Here is a 19174-nt window from a genome sequence, read left to right as displayed (position 1 = left end):
AAGGAAGTACATTAGCATAGACAAAGTCTCCAGACAGCTCAAAGGATAAAAGAAGTCTGTACATGTGTGTAAAAATATATACTTCAGAACAATTTCTTCATATTTCATATTTCATGGTTTGGGAAATCTGGGTGCAAATTTAAGGTCTGGGACAAAAAAAGTATGCAAATTAAAAATAACTGTTTACAAAACCTACAGTAATTGCATATAAATTACATCCCTGAACTACACTTCATGAAGTCATGATAATATCATATTTCATATTCAAATATGTGGGAGGTCACCACCCATTTTTTGAAGGGGTAGTTGTGTCCATAGTTGCCTACTGTCTCGGAACATCCGGGAGACTCCAGAATTTTTGTGAGTTCTCCCGGACTCCCGAGAGAGCAGGCAATAATCCCGGATCTCCGTTGTTGAAGATGGGTGGGGGCGGGCATAAACGTGTCATCATGGCCCCGCCCCCTGCTGCGATTGGCCGAAATTGCATATGATTGACAGGGGCAGAGCCTAACGGCACACCATTCGTGGCCACGCCCCTTCGACGGACCCCTTCCCGGACAGTTGCCTTCAAAAGTAGGTAAGTGTTGTTGTGTCTTTGTGATATGCCCCAGAAAACATTAAAAAGGTAAAAGATTGTGGAATATTGTTGGGAAAACTGTAACTGATACCCAGGAGACATTTCCTCTTCCACATTAGCATATACACTGCCCCACTGAGTGCCCCCCAGTGTTTATACACTCTGTATATGAGATGGCAAATCATCAGTCTTCTTGGGGGTTAATTGTATTGAGAACTATACTACTTCTGCCATCCCCAAGCATACCAAAAATACAATCTACTAAGTATTATATTTTGTATCTTTATACCTTTATTTTGTAACTTTATTGCATGTATTTTTGCATGTTATTTATGATCATTTTTGTTATTGCCGTGTACCTTTTTATTAGAGATGCTCAGGCTTGGTTCCTCGGAAACCAAACACACCGGAACTTAGGGGATCCGAGTATCGAGCCGACTCGGCTCGGTGCTTTCGGGCTTTTTCAGATTCCAAAACAAGGCAAAACATCTTTGTGATGTCATCGGATCTCGGATCTTGCGGGTTTTGGAATCTATAAATAACGACCTCCACTGCGATCTACCGCCATTTGAGAGAGGGATACAGAAGGGGTAGGTTAGAGTGTAGAGCAGTTTGGCAGGCAAACTTACAGAAGTGAAAGAGGAGGGTGGTAGCAGTGTTAAAGGGAGCTCCATTGCTAATTGTCATTGCTAAAATACAAATATACAAGTCCTTGCAGACTTTTTTTCTGAATTTGCACCAAAAAGTTTAGGGTGTTATATACACCCAAAGACAAGAGCTCCATTGCTCAATTTGTCATTGCTGAAATACAAATATAATATACTAGTCCTTGCAGGCTTTATTTCTGAATTTTCACCGAACAGTGTAGGGTGTTATATACACCCATAGACAAGAGCTCCATTGCTCAATTTGTCATTACTGAAATACAAAAATAATATACTAGTCCTTGCAGGCTTCATTTCTGAATTTTCACCAAACAGTGTAGGGTGTTATATACACCCACAGACAAGAGCTCCATTGCTCAATTTGTCATTACTGAAATACAAATATAATATACTAGTCCTTGCAGGCTTTATTTCTGAATTTGCACCAAAAAGTGTAGGGTGTTATCCAAATGGATTCACACCAATACACAGAAGAGCAGTAGCAGCAAGCATCTACTGCCACCAGTCCTGATGATAGTAATCCCTGTACATCATCTGGTAAAGCCTATGTAAAAGTACATAGTCTTTTTAAGTCAGGGAAAAAACATTAAAAAAAACACACCTTTTACCGTGGTGAAGAAAAAAAAGAGCTGGAATCCATGAAAAGTTATCTGTGGGAAAACAAAATGCCAACATGCCATTCTACACACGCAGTGGCAAAGAAAGAATGAGCCCGTCGCCTTTCTCTATGAGTGCGAGATCTAAAATTGTTACTGAGGCATCTTCTTGTAAGGTAACTCGTGACCAAGCAAGACCAAATAATTTGGACTCCAAAAGTGGTGCACCAATACTGTTACATGTAAAAGCCGAGCTGGAAGAAAACAGTAAGGCATTAGAGGAAAATGCATGCTAAGATTCAGAAATGAGACCAATCCCTGAGGAGAGTCCATGAACGAGTGTTATGTGTAATCGTGACCATTCTGATAGTGTACCCATAAAGAAGGCCCGTTTCAGCATTTCTGCTGATGTGTGCCTGAACAGCCCGAGTGTAGCCGGTGATACACCAATTGAGGATGCCACTTTGGAATTGGAACAGGATGAAGGGGATATTTGTGTAGTCAACGAAGGCGCTAATGAGGATGTTGATGAGGATGATGTTGTTTGTGTAAGTCCTGCAGCGGTGGAAGCAATTCTGGCACGTGATAAGAAGAAGGTAATTGTTATGCTTGGACATAAGACCAAAATATCCACTTCTTATGTGTGGAATTATTTTTACCCAAATTCTGACAACAGTTGTCTAGCCATTTGTAGGGTATATAATAACCACAGTCAGTCGAAGTAGGGACCTTAACCATCTTGGAACCTCATCCATGTTACGCCATTTGAAGTGAGTTCATGGCAAGCTGGTGGGAAAATCAGAAACTTATACTAAAAAAATAACAGCATGTAGTCCATCATCAGGTAGGACCCTTCTCTTACCTACATCCCGACACCTGCAATCTACACCCACAACACCATCCTCATTAATATCCTCAGTAGCGATCAAAGTTATTCCTGCATTCAAGTTGCTAAGGCTAGATGACTCCTCCACTATCCTGGATTCATCAGAAGAATTCTTGAGTGTTAGTCCCACTGCTGCTGCTGCTGGGGGTGAATCTTCATTCCAGAAGCAGACCAAGAAGAAGACTACTAGAAGTTTACAACAATTGACTGTTAAACAATCCTTTGCAAGAGGAAGCAAGTATGAAAGCTGTCACCCAGTCACAAAGCGGATCACAGACGCCATGGTGACTATACTCGTATTAGATCTGCGTCCAACATCCACTATTAATGCAGCTGGTTTTAGACAGTTACTTGAGGTCTTGTGTCCCCGTTACCAAATTCCGTCATGACACCATTTCAGTAGAAAAGCTATTCCTCACCTCTACCAGAAGGTTCGTAAAAATGGTATTATTGGGCTGCAAAATACCATTCTATCCACTGTACACTTAACCACAGAAATGTGGACAAGTAGAACTGGGCTAGCTAAAGATTATATGACTGTGACAGCCCACTGGGTTGGTGATTCGCCTTCACCAGCAGGAACAGCAGCAGCATGTACCCAAGTACGTCACATTTGTCTGGGGCAGGCTACTCTGTGTATCACCGGCTTCACTAAGAGGCATACAGCTGACAATCTGTTACAAAAACTAAGGGATGTCATAGCAACATGGCTTATCCCGCTTGGATTCTCCTCAGGATTTGCAATTTCTGATAACGCCACTAATATTGTGAGAGCATTACAGCTAGGTGAATTCCATCACATTCCCTGTTTTGCTCACACAATAAACTTGGTGGTGCAGAGCTTTTTAAAAAATAACAGGGATCTGCAGGAGATGCTGTCTGTGGCCCATACAATATCTGGACATTTCCAACATTCGGCAACAGTGTGTAGGAGATCTAGAGCAATTTAATTTACCGTGCCACCAACTGAAGCAAGAGGCGACAAGGTGAAATTCCACCCTATATATGCTTCTGTGTATGGAGGAACAGCGTAAAGCCATCCACGCTTACTCCACAAGCCATGACATTGGTAAAGGAGGGGGATGTATTTTAGTCAAGTACAGTGGAGAATGCTTTCCATGTTGTGCAGGGTGCTGAAACCATTTGAAGTAGTCAACTGTGAAGTGAGTTCAGACACTGCTAGCTTGGGTAAAGTGATTCCCTTAATTAGAGTTTTGGAAAAGCTGCTTGGAAACTGAAGGAGGAGATTAAACAAAGCAATTCCGCTAAGTATGTCAGACTTGTAGATCAAGTACTTTATTCGCTTCGCCAGGATCCAAGAGTTATCAAAATCTTGAAATCGGATCACTACATTTTGGCGACTGTGCTTGATCTTCCGTTTAAGACTTATGTCTTCTCTTTGTTTCCAACTGACCAAGATCTAAAGAGATGCAAGGAGCTCCTGGTGAGCAAAATGACAGCTCAAGTGTTATGTGACAGGACGGCGTCTCCTCCTTCAGTTTCTCACTCAACTACTGCTAGGAAAAAACTTTGCTTTCCCAAGAGACCCATGGAAGATGCAGATGACTCTGCACCAAATTTTGACATCTGGGGGTAAATGTAACAATCTCCGGTTTTGTCAACTCGCGGGAGTTCGGCGAGATGACAGCTTAAATTTAAAGCGGCGCTGCCTTGTAAAGGGAAGTTTCCCTTTACAAGGCAGCGCTGCTTTAAATTTAAGCTGTCATCTCGCCGAAATCCAGCGAGTTGACAAAACTGGAGATTGATACATTTACCCCCTGGTCTGGTCTAAAAGGATTGACCAAAAAACGTGAAACCTCTGCCGTAACTCCACTTGATCCTACTATCAACATCCAAAGGATGGTGGAGGATTATTTTCACGACGGCATAGAAATAGACACATCAGACAGTCCCTTTTCAAAAAAGGAAATTCGGAGAGAGTTTGTAACACATTAACACACCTTTTTAATCCCCTACCTGAAAGATTGTGTAAATAGTTTGATTATCATCATCATCATCATCACCATTTATTTATATAGCGCCACTGATACCGCAGCGCTGTACAGAGAACTCATTCACATCAGTCCCTGCTCCATTGGAGCTTACAATCTAAATTCCTTAACATACACACACAGACAGACTAGGGTCAATTTTTAATAGCAGCCAATTAACCTACCAGTATGTTTTTGGAGTGTGGGAGGAAACCGGAGCACCCGGAGGAAACCCACGCAACTAAGAAGGTGGATGCACATTAATCTCATATTAATTAGCAAGTATAAATAAATATGCATATTAAAATAAACAGTAATGTATGCGAAAAATGTATCTAATTTTCGTTCCGAAATGCTTAGCCTACTCTTCCATAATCGATACATAGTAAAGTACATACAGATAAAGGGTCATGAGTCAGGAATCAAACTCATGATTCTATTGTCGGAAGGTGGATTGGCTAACCACAAAGGCGATGTTCAATTGGAAATAGCATTACATTCTAGAGACTAGAGTGAGAAGTATAACAATGCAGTATTTTGATTTGCAACAAGAAGTTGTCCGTGTTGCTGATATCTGCATGCAGGGTGCTCTTGCAACAAGTGGTGTCAGAAGTGAATCAGATACACCAGCCCATCCTACAGAAGTTTTGTAATTACCTTCTGAAGACAAAAGTGTCCTTTTGGATCAGACTGATTACGTAGACACACACCCAAGATTTCTCTCCCTGTTTGAATTGAAAAATAGTAAAGTATATATGAGCCCTTTAATAGGGCTCTGCTAACATTGTGAACATGTGGAAATAGACTTAAATATGAGTAAAATATACACTGTGTATTGTTAGTGCTTGAAATGGTTAAGCTATAGACTATGGGAGCTACAATAGCCTTTGTTGTAAGCTTTGTTATAGAGTCACATACCATGTGGTGTAGCTTTTAAGAAGTGTTTTGTTTAGGGTAACACTGTAAACATAGAAAGTGAAGTTGCATGGGTGAAGTTGCATAGAATCAAATGTTGCTATTGTAGCAAATGTTAGTATGCTTAAGAAGTAATGCAGTTTAAGGGGTTTGAAATTAGTAATATCTTAGGAGTTTGATTGTGCCAATACAATAGACCTCATACTTGAATAGTATTGTATTTGATGTAGCTATAGTGTGGCTCAGATAAAGATTCATACTGTATTGTGTAACATTGTAACTATATATTGAAGTTCTGGTTGTTGATTTTAATACTGACTGTATTTGGTAGCTTGTCTGGCTGGTGTGTGCTGTCATCCCCTCCCCCCATGTGTGTAATGGCTACTAGTTAAACACATACTTGCCAACATGGGCAAGATGATTCCCTGGAGGTCCGAGGTGCAGGAGGTTGTGTGGTGGCGGGACTTGAAGAATCGCGTCATTAGTCCCGTCCCAAAAACAGACATCACTACTCTGAACCAATAAACTCAGGGGGCGGGGCCACGAGGCTGGGTCCATGATGTCACTAGGCTCCGCCCCCTCCATTTAGTTTACACAGCTGGCCAGGATCAGGGAGAATTGCCTGTTCTCCCGGGAGTACGGGAGAACTCCCAAAAATTCAAGAGTCTCACGGACATTCCAGGAGAGTAGGCAACTATGGTTAAACAGATGTATAAGATGGAAAGACTTCTTTGGATGCTGCTGGGAAGTTTGTAGATATCCCTCCCTTGTTAAACAAGGAATAGAGATGGAAATGAAGTTTCTTTCATCACCCGGTATAACAGTGGTAGGGCTGGCAGGCTTGGTGTAAATCTGCAGTCACATTGTACTGTGTTATATAGCTAACACACAAAGAGGAGAGCTCCATTGCTAATTGTCATTGCTGAAATACAAATAATAGATCTGGCAGGCCTGGTCTTCTAAATCTGCGGTCTTTGTTTGAAAGTGTATGAAAATAATATTGTGACCTGTGAGGTGGTCAAAATTGACTGCAAATGACTTGAAATTAGTGTTATTGAAGTTAATAATAATGTCGGGGGAAAAATAAATAAATATGTGCTTTTAGCAAAAAAATTGGGATTTTAGAAAAAAATCGAGATCCAAAACCAAAGCACGCAAGGGCGATTTTGCCAAAACCAAAACCAAATCACAAAGTTAATCCAGATCCAAAACCAAAACCAGAACACAGGGGTCAGTGAACATCTCTACTCCTAATTAGCTTACTAATATACTAGTATTATTAATAGTCAATGATTGTCTACTCTTCACTCTCTCATACCCACTTTAACACAAAATTCCAGCAGGCTGTGATCTGTAAATAACCTGTAAAGATTTCTGGAGTAAAATCAGAGCTAGGCCTGTACACATTGATTGACTTTTTCATCCTCTGCAACCCTCTACAACCCACATTATCATTACACAATTACAGCAATGGACCTCTCTACATGCTATTAATTCTAAAATGACAGCTGATCCAAAACATGCAAGATTCATAATTTTCCCAGAAATTACGTTTTGTCTCATTTTCAGAATTTCAGATTCAGAATTTGGCGATAGAAATGTCATGGCTTGGTTCAACTTGGAACCCCAAACTTCAGATCTGACAGATTTCTCTGAATTCGAACAGCTTATCGCTGGTATTTTTTCTCTTTTAAATAACAAGAATAAATAATTTTTCTATTTGCATAACATCTCCAAGTTGGCCCTTTATTCCAGGGTTTGCTGGTGCTTGTAGTTTTACACGTGTCAGTATACTCTGGCAGCCATGGGTATGTTGGCAGTTGTAGTTTTACAAGTGACAGCATATCCAAACTAGGGATGTGCACCGGCGACTTTTGAGGTCTCGTGTTTTGTGTTTTGGATCCGGATTTTCGTTATTTTTGAGGTTCGGATTTGTCTCGCAAAACACTTGACGAAAGGTCTCGGTTCGGATTTAAGGTATTGGATTCGGATTTTTTTTGAAAAAAACATAAAAAGTTTAAAAATCAAGTTTTTGGGCTTATTTTCACTCCTAGGCTATTATTAACCTCAATAACATTCAATAACAAGCATTTCCACTAATTTACAGTGTATTCTGAACACCTCACAATATAGTTATTAGTCCAAAACGTTGCAAAAAGGTATCTTTCTGGACTGCGTAGAGGAGTGGGTCACCACAATATCTTAAAAACCCTGAACTTTTATGATTCGCACCAATAATTGTACCTGGACTGCGTAGAGGAGTGGGTCACCACAATATATTAAAAACCCTGAACTTTTATGAATCGCACCAATAAATGTACCTGGACTGCGTAGAGGAGTGGGTCACCACAATATATTAAAAACCCAGAACTTTTATGAATCGCACCAATAAATGTACCTGGACTGCGTAGAGGAGTGGGTCACCACAATATATATAATAAGAAAACCATCAACTTGTTTGATTCGCACCAATAAATGTACCTGGACTGCGTAGAGGAGTGGGTCACCACAATATATTAAAAACCCTGAACTTTTATGAATCGCACCAATAATTGTACCTGGACTGCGTAGAGGAGTGGGTCACCACAATATCTTAAAAACCCTGAACTTTTATGAATCGCACCAATAAATGTACCTGGACTGCGTAGAGGAGTGGGTCACCACAATATATATAATAAGAAAACCATCAACTTGTTTGATTCGCACCAATAAATGTACCTGGACTGCGTAGAGGAGTGGGTCACCACAATATATTAAAAACCCTGAACTTTTATGAATCGCACCAATAAATGTACCTGGACTGCGTAGAGGAGTGGGTCACCACAATATATTAAAAACCCTGAACTTTTATGATTCGCACCAATAATTGTACCTGGACTGCGTAGAGGAGTGGGTCACCACAATATATTAAAAACCCTGAACTTTTATGAATCGCACCAATAAATGTACCTGGACTGCGTAGAGGAGTGGGTCACCACAATATATTAAAAACCCAGAACTTTTATGAATCGCACCAATAAATGTACCTGGACTGCGTAGAGGAGTGGGTCACCACAATATATATAATAAGAAAACCATCAACTTGTTTGATTCGCACCAATAAATGTACCTGGACTGCGTAGAGGAGTGGGTCACCACAATATATTAAAAACCCTGAACTTTTATGAATCGCACCAATAAATGTACCTGGACTGCGTAGAGGAGTGGGTCACCACAATATATTAAAAACCCTGAACTTTTATGATTCGCACCAATAATTGTACCTGGACTGCGTAGAGGAGTGGGTCACCACAATATATTAAAAACCCTGAACTTTTATGAATCGCACCAATAAATGTACCTGGACTGCGTAGAGGAGTGGGTCACCACAATATATTAAAAACCCTGAACTTTTATGAATCGCACCAATAAATGTACCTGGACTGCGTAGAGGAGTGGGTCACCACAATATCTTAAAAACCCTGAACTTTTATGAATCGCACCAATAAATGTACCTGGACTGCGTAGAGGAGTGGGTCACCACAATATATTAAAAACCCTGAACTTTTATGAATCGCACCAATAAATGTACCTGGACTGCGTAGAGGAGTGGGTCACCACAATATCTTAAAAACCCTGAACTTTTATGAATCGCACCAATAAATGTACCTGGACTGCGTAGAGGAGTGGGTCACCACAATATATTAAAAACCCTGAACTTTTATGAATCGCACCAATAAATGTACCTGGACTGCGTAGAGGAGTGGGTCACCACAATATATTAAAAACCCTGAACTTTTATGAATCGCACCAATAAATGTACCTGGACTGCGTAGAGGAGTGGGTCACCACAATATCTTAAAAACCCTGAACTTTTATGAATCGCACCAATAAATGTACCTGGACTGCGTAGAGGAGTGGGCACTGGGCACCACAATAAAATATATAAAAAACCTTCAACAGGTCTGCATTACACTACACATACGGCTGCTCCTCCATCCTCTCCATCATATACATGTTGGAGTTTTAGCGTGTGACAACCTCTTGTTTTTGATAATGTCAGTGCATTTTGAATATTTTTCAATTTGCCCCACACCACTGGATGTACTTTATCTATGATACGCATCTATCTATCTTGACTGCGTAGTGTGGTGGCCCCGGTACACAATTTGGTACCGAGGCCACAATATAATTAAAAAACCCTCCACGTGTCAGAATTCCACCAAACAAGTATCTGGACTGCGTAGTGGGGTGGCCCCGGTACCCAACTTGATACCGGGGCCACAATAAAATAAATACACCCTCCACGTGTCAGAATTCCACCAAACAAGTATCTGGACTGCGTAGTGGGGTGGCCCCGGTACCCAACTTGATACCGGGGCCACAATACCTCCTCCAAACATGCTACAGACAATTCGTCATTGAGATCCCATTAAGTATGTTAAAGACAGACAGGGTCCAAGTGTTATTAGTTGACTTTGTAAAGAAAAAAACTGTCCCTGTTGCACATAGTCGTGCAATGAAGACTTACTTTTTCATTTAAAGGCACGATCTTTCAAGTGTAGTGTTTGTAAGTCTAAGTCATATTATACTTTTGGTAAAATTGTTTTTTTTTGTTCCTCTTTATGTTAATTAATTAGTAATAGAATTAAAGTAGGAAATAGAATTAAATAGAATTAAAGTAGGAAATAGAGTGGTATAGAGTTGTAGTGTGGTATAGATAGAGTGGTCCACACAATATAATAATAAAACCCTCAACTGGTCTGAATTCCACCAAACAAGTATCTTGACTGCGTAGTGTGGTGGCCCCGGTACACAATTTGGTACCGAGGCCACAATATAATTAAAAAACCCTCCACGTGTCGGAATTCCACCAAACAAGTATCTGGACTGCATAGTGGGGTGGCCCCGGTACCCAATTTGATACCGGGGCCACAATACCTCCTCAAAACATGCTCCAGACAATTCGTCATTGACAGACCCCAGACAGACAGGGTCGTAGTGTTATTGTTTGACTTTGTAAACCCAAAAAAATGTCCCTGTTGCACTTGCACATAGTCGTGCAATGAAGACTGACTTTTTCATTTAAAGGCACGATCTTTCAAGTGTAGTGTTTGTAAGTCTAAGTCATATTATACTTTTGGTAAAATTGGTTTTTTTTGTTCCTCTTTATGGTAATTAATTAGTAATAGAATTAAAGTAGGAAATAGAATTAAATAGAATTAAAGTAGGAAATAGAGTGGTATAGAGTTGTAGTGTGGTATAGATAGAGTGGTCCACACAATATAATAATAAAACCCTCAACTGGTCTGAATTCCACCAAACAAGTATCTTGACTGCGTAGTGTGGTGGCCCCGGTACACAATTTGGTACCGAGGCCACAATATAATTAAAAAACCCTCCCCGTGTCGGAATTCCACCAAACAAGTATCTGGACTGCATAGTGGGGTGGCCCCGGTACCCAATTTGATACCGGGGCCACAATACCTCTTCAAAACATGCTCCAGACAATTCGTCATTGACAGACCCCAGACAGACAGGGTCGTAGTGTTATTGTTTGACTTTGTAAACCCAAAAAAATGTCCCTGTTGCACTTGCACATAGTCGTGCAATGAAGACTGACTTTTTCATTTAAAGGCACGATCTTTAAAGTGTCAGAAAGAGAGAGAAGACACAGGAGAGGAGAGTTGTAGCTGGGGACCTGGGGTGGAAGCTCCCAGGCTCCCCCAGCATTGCCTGGAAGTCTGAGCGTGGTGACTGAGCCAGGGCAAGGAATGTGTGCCCTGGATGAGGGGGAGAACTCCATGCCACTATAGTGAACCCAAGAGAGAGGGGGACACTGCACATGGAAGAGGCCCTGGAGTGAGGGCTGCTACAAGAGGCATGGTAGCTGTAGTGTCAGATCCTGAGGCTGAGAGTACACAGAGTGACGTGTCAGAGCACAGGAGACATTATCCCCGCAGAGGAGGGATGAGCTGCAGTTGAGAGGTCTGTTGTTGAAATAGGACATGCACACTTTAACAAACCAATCATTTCAGCGACAGGGCCTACCAAACAACTTTGACTGAAATGATTGGTTTGTTTGGGCCCCCACACCAAAAAAGCTATTCATCTCTCCCTGTACAGACTAAACAGGCTCTACTGAGGCAAGATGTCGTCCTCATCCTCAACCTCTGATTCCTCTCCCCCTACAGTGTGTACTTCCTCCTCATCACACATTATCAATTCGTCCCCGCTGGACTCCACAACCACAGGTCCCTCTGTAGTATCTGGAGGGCAGTGCTGTACTTCATTGAGGAATTGATTATTCATTTTTATAAACATCATTTTTTCAACGTTGTGAGGAAGCAACCTCCTTCGCCGCTCACTGACCAGGTTCCCCGCTGCACTAAAAACTCTTTCCGAGTACACACTGGAGGGGGGACAACTCAGGTAAAATAGAGCCAGTTTGTACAGGGGCTTCCAAACTGCCTTTTTTTCCTGCCAGTAACAATATGGACTGTCTGACATGTCTACTTGGATGGTGTCAGCAAAGTAATCATCCACAATTTTTTCTATTGTGACAGCATCCAATGCAGCGAGAGTAGACATGTCTGCAATGGTTGGCAGGTCCTTCAGTCCGGACCAGATGTTATCAGCATCCCCGCCAGTGCCTCTTTTGGGAAAACTGAGCTTTTTCCTCGCAGCCATAGATGTGGAAGAAAATGAGGGTGGAGCTGTTGGCATGTCACGGTCCTCTTCAGAGGACAATCTCCTGACCAGCAGGTCTTTGCACCGCTGTAGATTTGTGTCCGCCGGAAACAGAGACACAACATACGCTTTAAACCGAGGATCGAGCACGGTGGCCAGAATGTATTCCTCTGACTTTAAAATAGTGACCACCCTCGGATCCTGGCAAAGCGTACGAAGGGCTACATCCACAAGAGCTACATGCTTGCTGTAATCGCAATGGCTTACCAGCTCCTCCCTCACTTTCTCCAGCTGCTTCTGCAACAGCCTGATCAGGGGAATGACCTGACTCAAGCTGGCAGTGTCGGAACTGACTTCTCGTGTGGCAAGTTCAAATGGCTGCAGAACCTTGCACAACACGGAAATCAGTCTCCACTGCGCTTGACTCAGGCGCATCCCCACTCCTTTGCCTATGTCGTAGGTGGCTGTGTAGGCCTGAATGGCCTTTTGCTGCTCCTCCATCCTCTGCAGCATATAGAGGGTGGAGTTCCAGCGCGTCACAACCTCTTGTTTGAGGTGATGGCAGGGCAGGTTCAAGCTTTTTTGATGTGCCTCTAGTCTGCGGTAGGCACTGGCTGAATGCCGAAAGTGTCCAGCAATTTTGCGGGCCACCGCAAGCATCTCCTGCACACCCCTGTCACTCTTGAGGTAATGCTGCACCACCAAATTAATGGTGTGGGCAAAACATGGGACGTGCTGGAAATTGCCCATATTTAATGCCCGCACAATGTTACTGGCATTGTCTGACACCACAAATCCCCATGAGAGTCTAAGTGGGGTAAGCCACTGGGAGATAATTTCCCTCATTTTCTCTAATATGTTGGCAGCGTTGTGCCTCTTATTAAAGCCTGTAATGCACAATGTTGCCTGCCTTTGCATGAGCAGCCATTTTGTAGATGCTGCTACTGATGCAGCTGTTGCTGTTGCTGCGGAAGGGGATGCATCTACCCAGTGGGCTGTCACAGTCATATAGTCCTTCGTTTGCCCAGAACCACTTGTCCACATGTCCGTGGTTAAGTGGACAGTGGGTACAACCGCATTTTTAAGAGCACTGAGGACACTTGATCGTACTTCTCTGTACATTTTTGGTATCGCCTGCCTAGTGAAGTGGAATTTCGAGGGGATTTGGTACCGGGGACACAATACCTCCATCAACCCTCTAAATCCCACTCCACTGATGGCGGACACCGGGCGCACGTCTAACACCAACATTGCAGTTACAGCCGCAGTTATACGCTTTGCAATAGGGTGACTACTATCGTATTTGGTGGTCATGGCAAACGACTGTTGGACGGTCAATTGTTTGGTGAAAGACTTAGCGGTCTTACGACTTCCCCTCTGGGAAGATGACCGACTAACAGCAGCAACAGCAGCAGTGGCAGTAGTAGGCGTACCGCTGCAGGATTCCTCGGATGAATCCCGTATTGAGGAGGACTCAGTCTGGCTGGTGACTTGGGCTGCAGGACTGAATCTGATGGAGATTGTGGAGGAAGTTGACGAGGAGGGTGTTGCTGGTGTGTATCCAACTGGACCACGGGATTTAGGTGTCCCTGTACCGATGAGGGTCCTAGCCCCAGTTCCTGAACTAACCACTGAACTATGAAGGTTATTCAGGTGACGTATAAGGGAGGATGTTCCTAGGTGGGCAAGATCCTTACCCCTGCTTATTTGAGCTTTACATAAGCTACATATTGCCATACATTGGTTGTCTGGATTTGGATAAAAATAACTCCAGACCGAAGAGGTGCATTTTTTGGTCTTCTGACCAGGCATGACGATGGGCTTTTTCATCCCATGGACATCAGCTGTTTCCCCCCCTGGTGCCTCATTTACAATAACCACATCACCATCCTCATCATCAAGTTCCTCCACAGCGCCAGCTACATCATCAATAGCCTCCTCCCGAGCCACCTCTTCCCGTACAGTGATGGGAAGGTCAGGCTTGACAACCACCAACACCCTTGGACTCGCCTTGGGGATTTGTGATAATTTCTCTTTAGAAGGCAGAGTTGTTTGCTGTTTTGTTGCTGACAGCATAACTCTCTTCAATTTTTTGTAGGGGGGGGGAGGAGGAGGAGGGCTAAGATCCGTGGGTGAAGCTGAACCACTAGTCATGAACACGGGCCAGGGCCTAAGCCGTTCCTTGCCACTCCGTGTCGTAAATGGCATATTGGCAACTTTACATTTCTCCTCAGATGATTTTAAGTTTCTCTTTTTGCTACTTTTTCTTAACTTGGGCTTTTTGGATTTTACATGCCCGGTACTACGAGATTGGGCATCGGGCTTGGAAGACGACGTTGATGGCATTTCATCGTCTATGTCATGACTAGTGGCAGCAGCTTCAGCATTAGGAGGAAGTGGGTCTTGATCTTTCCCTACTTTATCCTCCAATTTTTTGGTCTCCATTATATGTAGCACAAGATACTGCAGAATGTGTGAACTTGGTAATATTGCAGTACCAATGGACTTATAATGCTGGATTGGTTTTGCAAATTTGGTTATAATTATTATATATTTTTTTTTTTTTTTAATTTTTTTTTTTTTTTTACTTTTTTTTTATTTTTTACAAACTTGGGAATAATGGGGAAATAACTATGCCCTTAGAAGCACAGAGCACAGGACACAGCACCACTGGACTGAACAGGACACGGCACAGGACCCAGCAGCACTACGGAACTCAGCAGGACAGAGCACAGGACACAGCACCACTGGACTGATACTGCAGAATGTGTAAACTTTGTAATATTGCAGTACCACTGGACTTTTACTGCTGAATGTGTGAACTTGGTAATATTGCAGTACCAATGGACTTATAATGCTGGATTGGTTTTGCAAATTTGGTTATAATTATTATATATTTTTTTTTTTTTTTAATTTTTTATTTTTTTTTACTTTTTTTTTATTTTTTACAAACTTGGGAATAATGGGGAAATAACTATGCCCTTAGAAGCACAGAGCACAGGACACAGCACCACTGGACTGAACAGGACACGGCACAGGACCCAGCAGCACTACGGAACTCAGCAGGACAGAGCACAGGACACAGCACCACTGGACTGATACTGCAGAATGTGTAAACTTTGTAATATTGCAGTACCACTGGACTTTTACTGCTGAATGTGTGAACTTGGTAATATTGCAGTACCAATGAACTTATAATGCTGGATTGGTTTTGCAAATTTGGTTATAATTATTATATATTTTTTTTTTTTTTTAATTTTTTATTTTTTTTTACTTTTTTTTTATTTTTTACAAACTTGGGAATAATGGGGAAATAACTATGCCCTTAGAAGCACAGAGCACAGGACACAGCACCACTGGACTGAACAGGACACGGCACAGGACCCAGCAGCACTACGGAACTCAGCAGGACAGAGCACAGGACACAGCACCACTGGACTGATACTGCAGAATGTGTAAACTTTGTAATATTGCAGTACCACTGGACTTTTACTGCTGAATGTGTGAACTTGGTAATATTGCAGTACCAATGGGCTTATACTGCAGGATTGGTTGTGAAAATTTTGTGGTAATTAAAAAATATTAAAGTAGTTTTTGGTATTTTATAAAAAAAACTTTTTTTTATTTTTTTAAACACAGGGGAATATTGGGGAAATAACTATGCCCTTAGAAGCACAGAGCACAGGACACAGCACCACTGGACTGAACAGGACACAGCACAGGACCCAGCAGCACCACTGACCTCAGAAGGACAGAGCACAGCACACAGCACCACTGGACTGATACTGCAGAACACAGCACAGCACAGCACAGCACAGCACTAAACAGCACAGCACAGCACAGCACAGCACTAAACAGCACAGCACAGCACTAAACAGCACAGAACTAAACAGCACAGAACTAAACAGCACAGAGGACCACCTAACACACCCTCCCTCTACCCTGATCAATGCCCGAGTGAAGATGGCGGCGACTAGCGGGGAATTTATAGGATCCGAGTATCGCGAGATCCGACAACGGGATTATGAGTCAGAGCCTCAGTTTCACTTTTGAATTTGGCGCCAATACCCGGATCTGTCTCGGATCCGACTCGGATCCGCAACGTTCGGGTGGGCTCGGATTTCAGAAATCCGAGCGCGCTCATCCCTAATCCAAACAGGTTTTGGCTGCCAGGGCTTGCTGCGACCAGTAGTGCCACATATAAAAATTGCATTTTTTTAACTATTACACATTATTACCCCAGCACCCACCAGCTGGGAGGCATTCCAGTGTTTTCAGCACAGGGCTGTTTCTATCTATGGGAGGTGCATATTTTTATGGGCCCAATTCCCTATGAATTCAGCCCCAAACTAAACAGGCTGGGGCTGTATCTCACTGCCATAGAGGGACCCCACACTGCAGGTTTCCCTGCTATAGAGTCAACCCTATCATAACCTAGTGCTGGTTAAGGCTTTTATGGGGGGGACCCAATGCTGTTTGTCTGTCCCCTCCATTAGCAGCCAGAAGCCCAAGCTATAAATGCTGGTGCATAGTACACTTTTGGGGATAGGGGCATGCTTATTCATTTATTTCCTTTTATTTTTATCAAGTTGATTACAACTGGGTCTCTAGTATATGGCCATGCCATTATACGCTTAAAAGATCTTCATGCAAACACATTTAATGCGCGATGTTGCGTTGCATATATCTTAAGATACATGCAACTCAGAATAAACATGTATATGCAAATGTCCAACTTTATATAATGCCTTTACTGTTTTTCTCCAGAACTGCTGGTTGTTTGACCTTTTTGCTATTACATTAATCATGAAAGTAAGGCCATATCAAGACTGTCTTTGTACAGTCTTTACATAATGTACCTACTCTGAGCAAATGGTGTCCCATTAAAAGCTGTCTAGCCTGGGGTGCTATGGTGTCCTACTTAAACCATCTTTAGAAGCAGTGTACATTTCTAGTCTATTTGCTCACTTAAAAAGTTCTGTGAAGCCCTACAGCAATACTGTATGCTCAACTGTAGAGATGTATGCAAAACTGTTCTGTGAAATATTCTATATGTTACGTATTTGGCTATGAAATTTCACATATATATCACTGCCAGAATTTAACCTCAAGTTTCCCCAGATTTACTCCAACCACATCACACAGAAGAATAAAATGACTGTGGTCGTGCCAGTGATGCACATATACAGAAAGTGGGTAAAAGAAATTATTCCTCTTATTGACAATGTCTGAAACAATGCAGGATAAAACTGCTGCACTGGGGGAATTGTGTAATGAAGAGGAACCAGGAATCAGATGTTCAGTATTCGTCCTCAACCTCCTTATCTGCAGAAGCAGTACTGCAAGTGACCCCAGAAATTATGCTAAGAAACAAATAGCAAGATAATATTATGTCTCACCAATTTATCAGATGGGTGTATAATAAATGTAAACCTCTTATACTCTCCAACATGTCTTATGTAAAGTTAGTATTGTAAAACATCAGAAACGGGCTGGGACAGGGGGCAGGCTGGCCCCTCAGGCTGGTCAGAAAAAAGTCGTCCCAAATCTCTATTACGGTGACAGGTCCCTCCTCTGGGACCAGCCACCTTCCATACTGACTGTGGATCCATCTGATCCATCCTCCCTCCCTCCCCTATGTGTGGCCTATCAGTGAGAGTCCCCGTGTCACATAGGATGCGCACTTCGTGACAGGTGCCGTCCCATGTGTGAATTGCGGCAGACAGCTCGCACAGATGGAACAAGGTAAGTGTGTGTGGGGTGGGGTGTTAATATAATGTGCAGGGGCAGGCTGGGCTGGGGGGCAGGGGGGCATCTGCCCCCTGGGCTGGTCCCTTAGTAGGCTACCTTGGGCTGGGTCACTGGGCCACCTGCATTTTTTTCCCATTAAAATAGGCTGCTGAGTCCAGTTTTGCCCCCCGGGCTAAAATTTGCCAGCCCTCCCCTGATAATGTGTGTGTATTATGTTAATATATAGGGTGTGTATTATGTTAGTCTGCCCTGAATCTAGTAGCTATTTTCTGCTGCGTGAGCCAGCTCCGGGTATAAGTGAACCATACTGATGTTTCAGATACACATACAGTCATGGCCAAAAGTTTTCAGAATGACACAAGTATTGGTTTTCACAAAGTTTGCTGCTTAAGTGTTTTTAGACCTTTTGTTGGATGTTGCTATGGTATAATGAAGTAAAATTACAAGCATTTCATAAGTGTCAAAGGCTTTTATTGACAATTACATTAATTTTATGCAAAGAGTCAAAATTTGAAGTGTTGACCCTTAAAACCTCTGCAATTCACCCTGGCATGCTGTCAATCAACTTCTGGGCTACATACTAGCTGAGGGACACCCATTCTTGCCAAATCAATGCTTGGAGTTTATCAGAATTTGTGGGTTTTTTATTGTCCACCTGCCACTTGAGAATTGACCACAAGTTCTCAATGGGATTCAGGTCTGGGAAGTTTCCTGGCCATGGACCCAAAATTTCAATGTTCTGAGCCACGAGCCACTTAGTTATCACTTTTGCCATATGGCATGGTGCTCCATCATGCTGGAAAAGGCATTGTTCGTCACCAAACTGTTCTTGGATGGTTGGGAGAAGTTGCTCTTGTGGGATGTTTTGGTACCATTCTTTATTCATGGTTGTGTTCTTAGGCAAAATTGTGAGTGACCCACTCACTTGGCTGAGAAGCAACCCCGCACATGAATGGCCTCAGGATGCCTTACTGTTGGCATGACACAGGACTGATGGTAGCGTTTTTTTCAGGATGCCCCAAAATATCTGAAATAGGATTCATTTTTTGAAAATGACTTTATCCGAGTCCTCAGCAGTCTGTACCTGTCGATTTTAACCACCGTTTTTTGGGGTAAAGTTCATT

This window comes from Mixophyes fleayi, chromosome 2 (genome assembly GCF_038048845.1).
Source record: "Mixophyes fleayi isolate aMixFle1 chromosome 2, aMixFle1.hap1, whole genome shotgun sequence".
In the NCBI taxonomy this organism is placed as follows: Eukaryota; Metazoa; Chordata; class Amphibia; order Anura; family Limnodynastidae; genus Mixophyes; species Mixophyes fleayi.
This window is presented reverse-complemented; position numbering follows the sequence as displayed.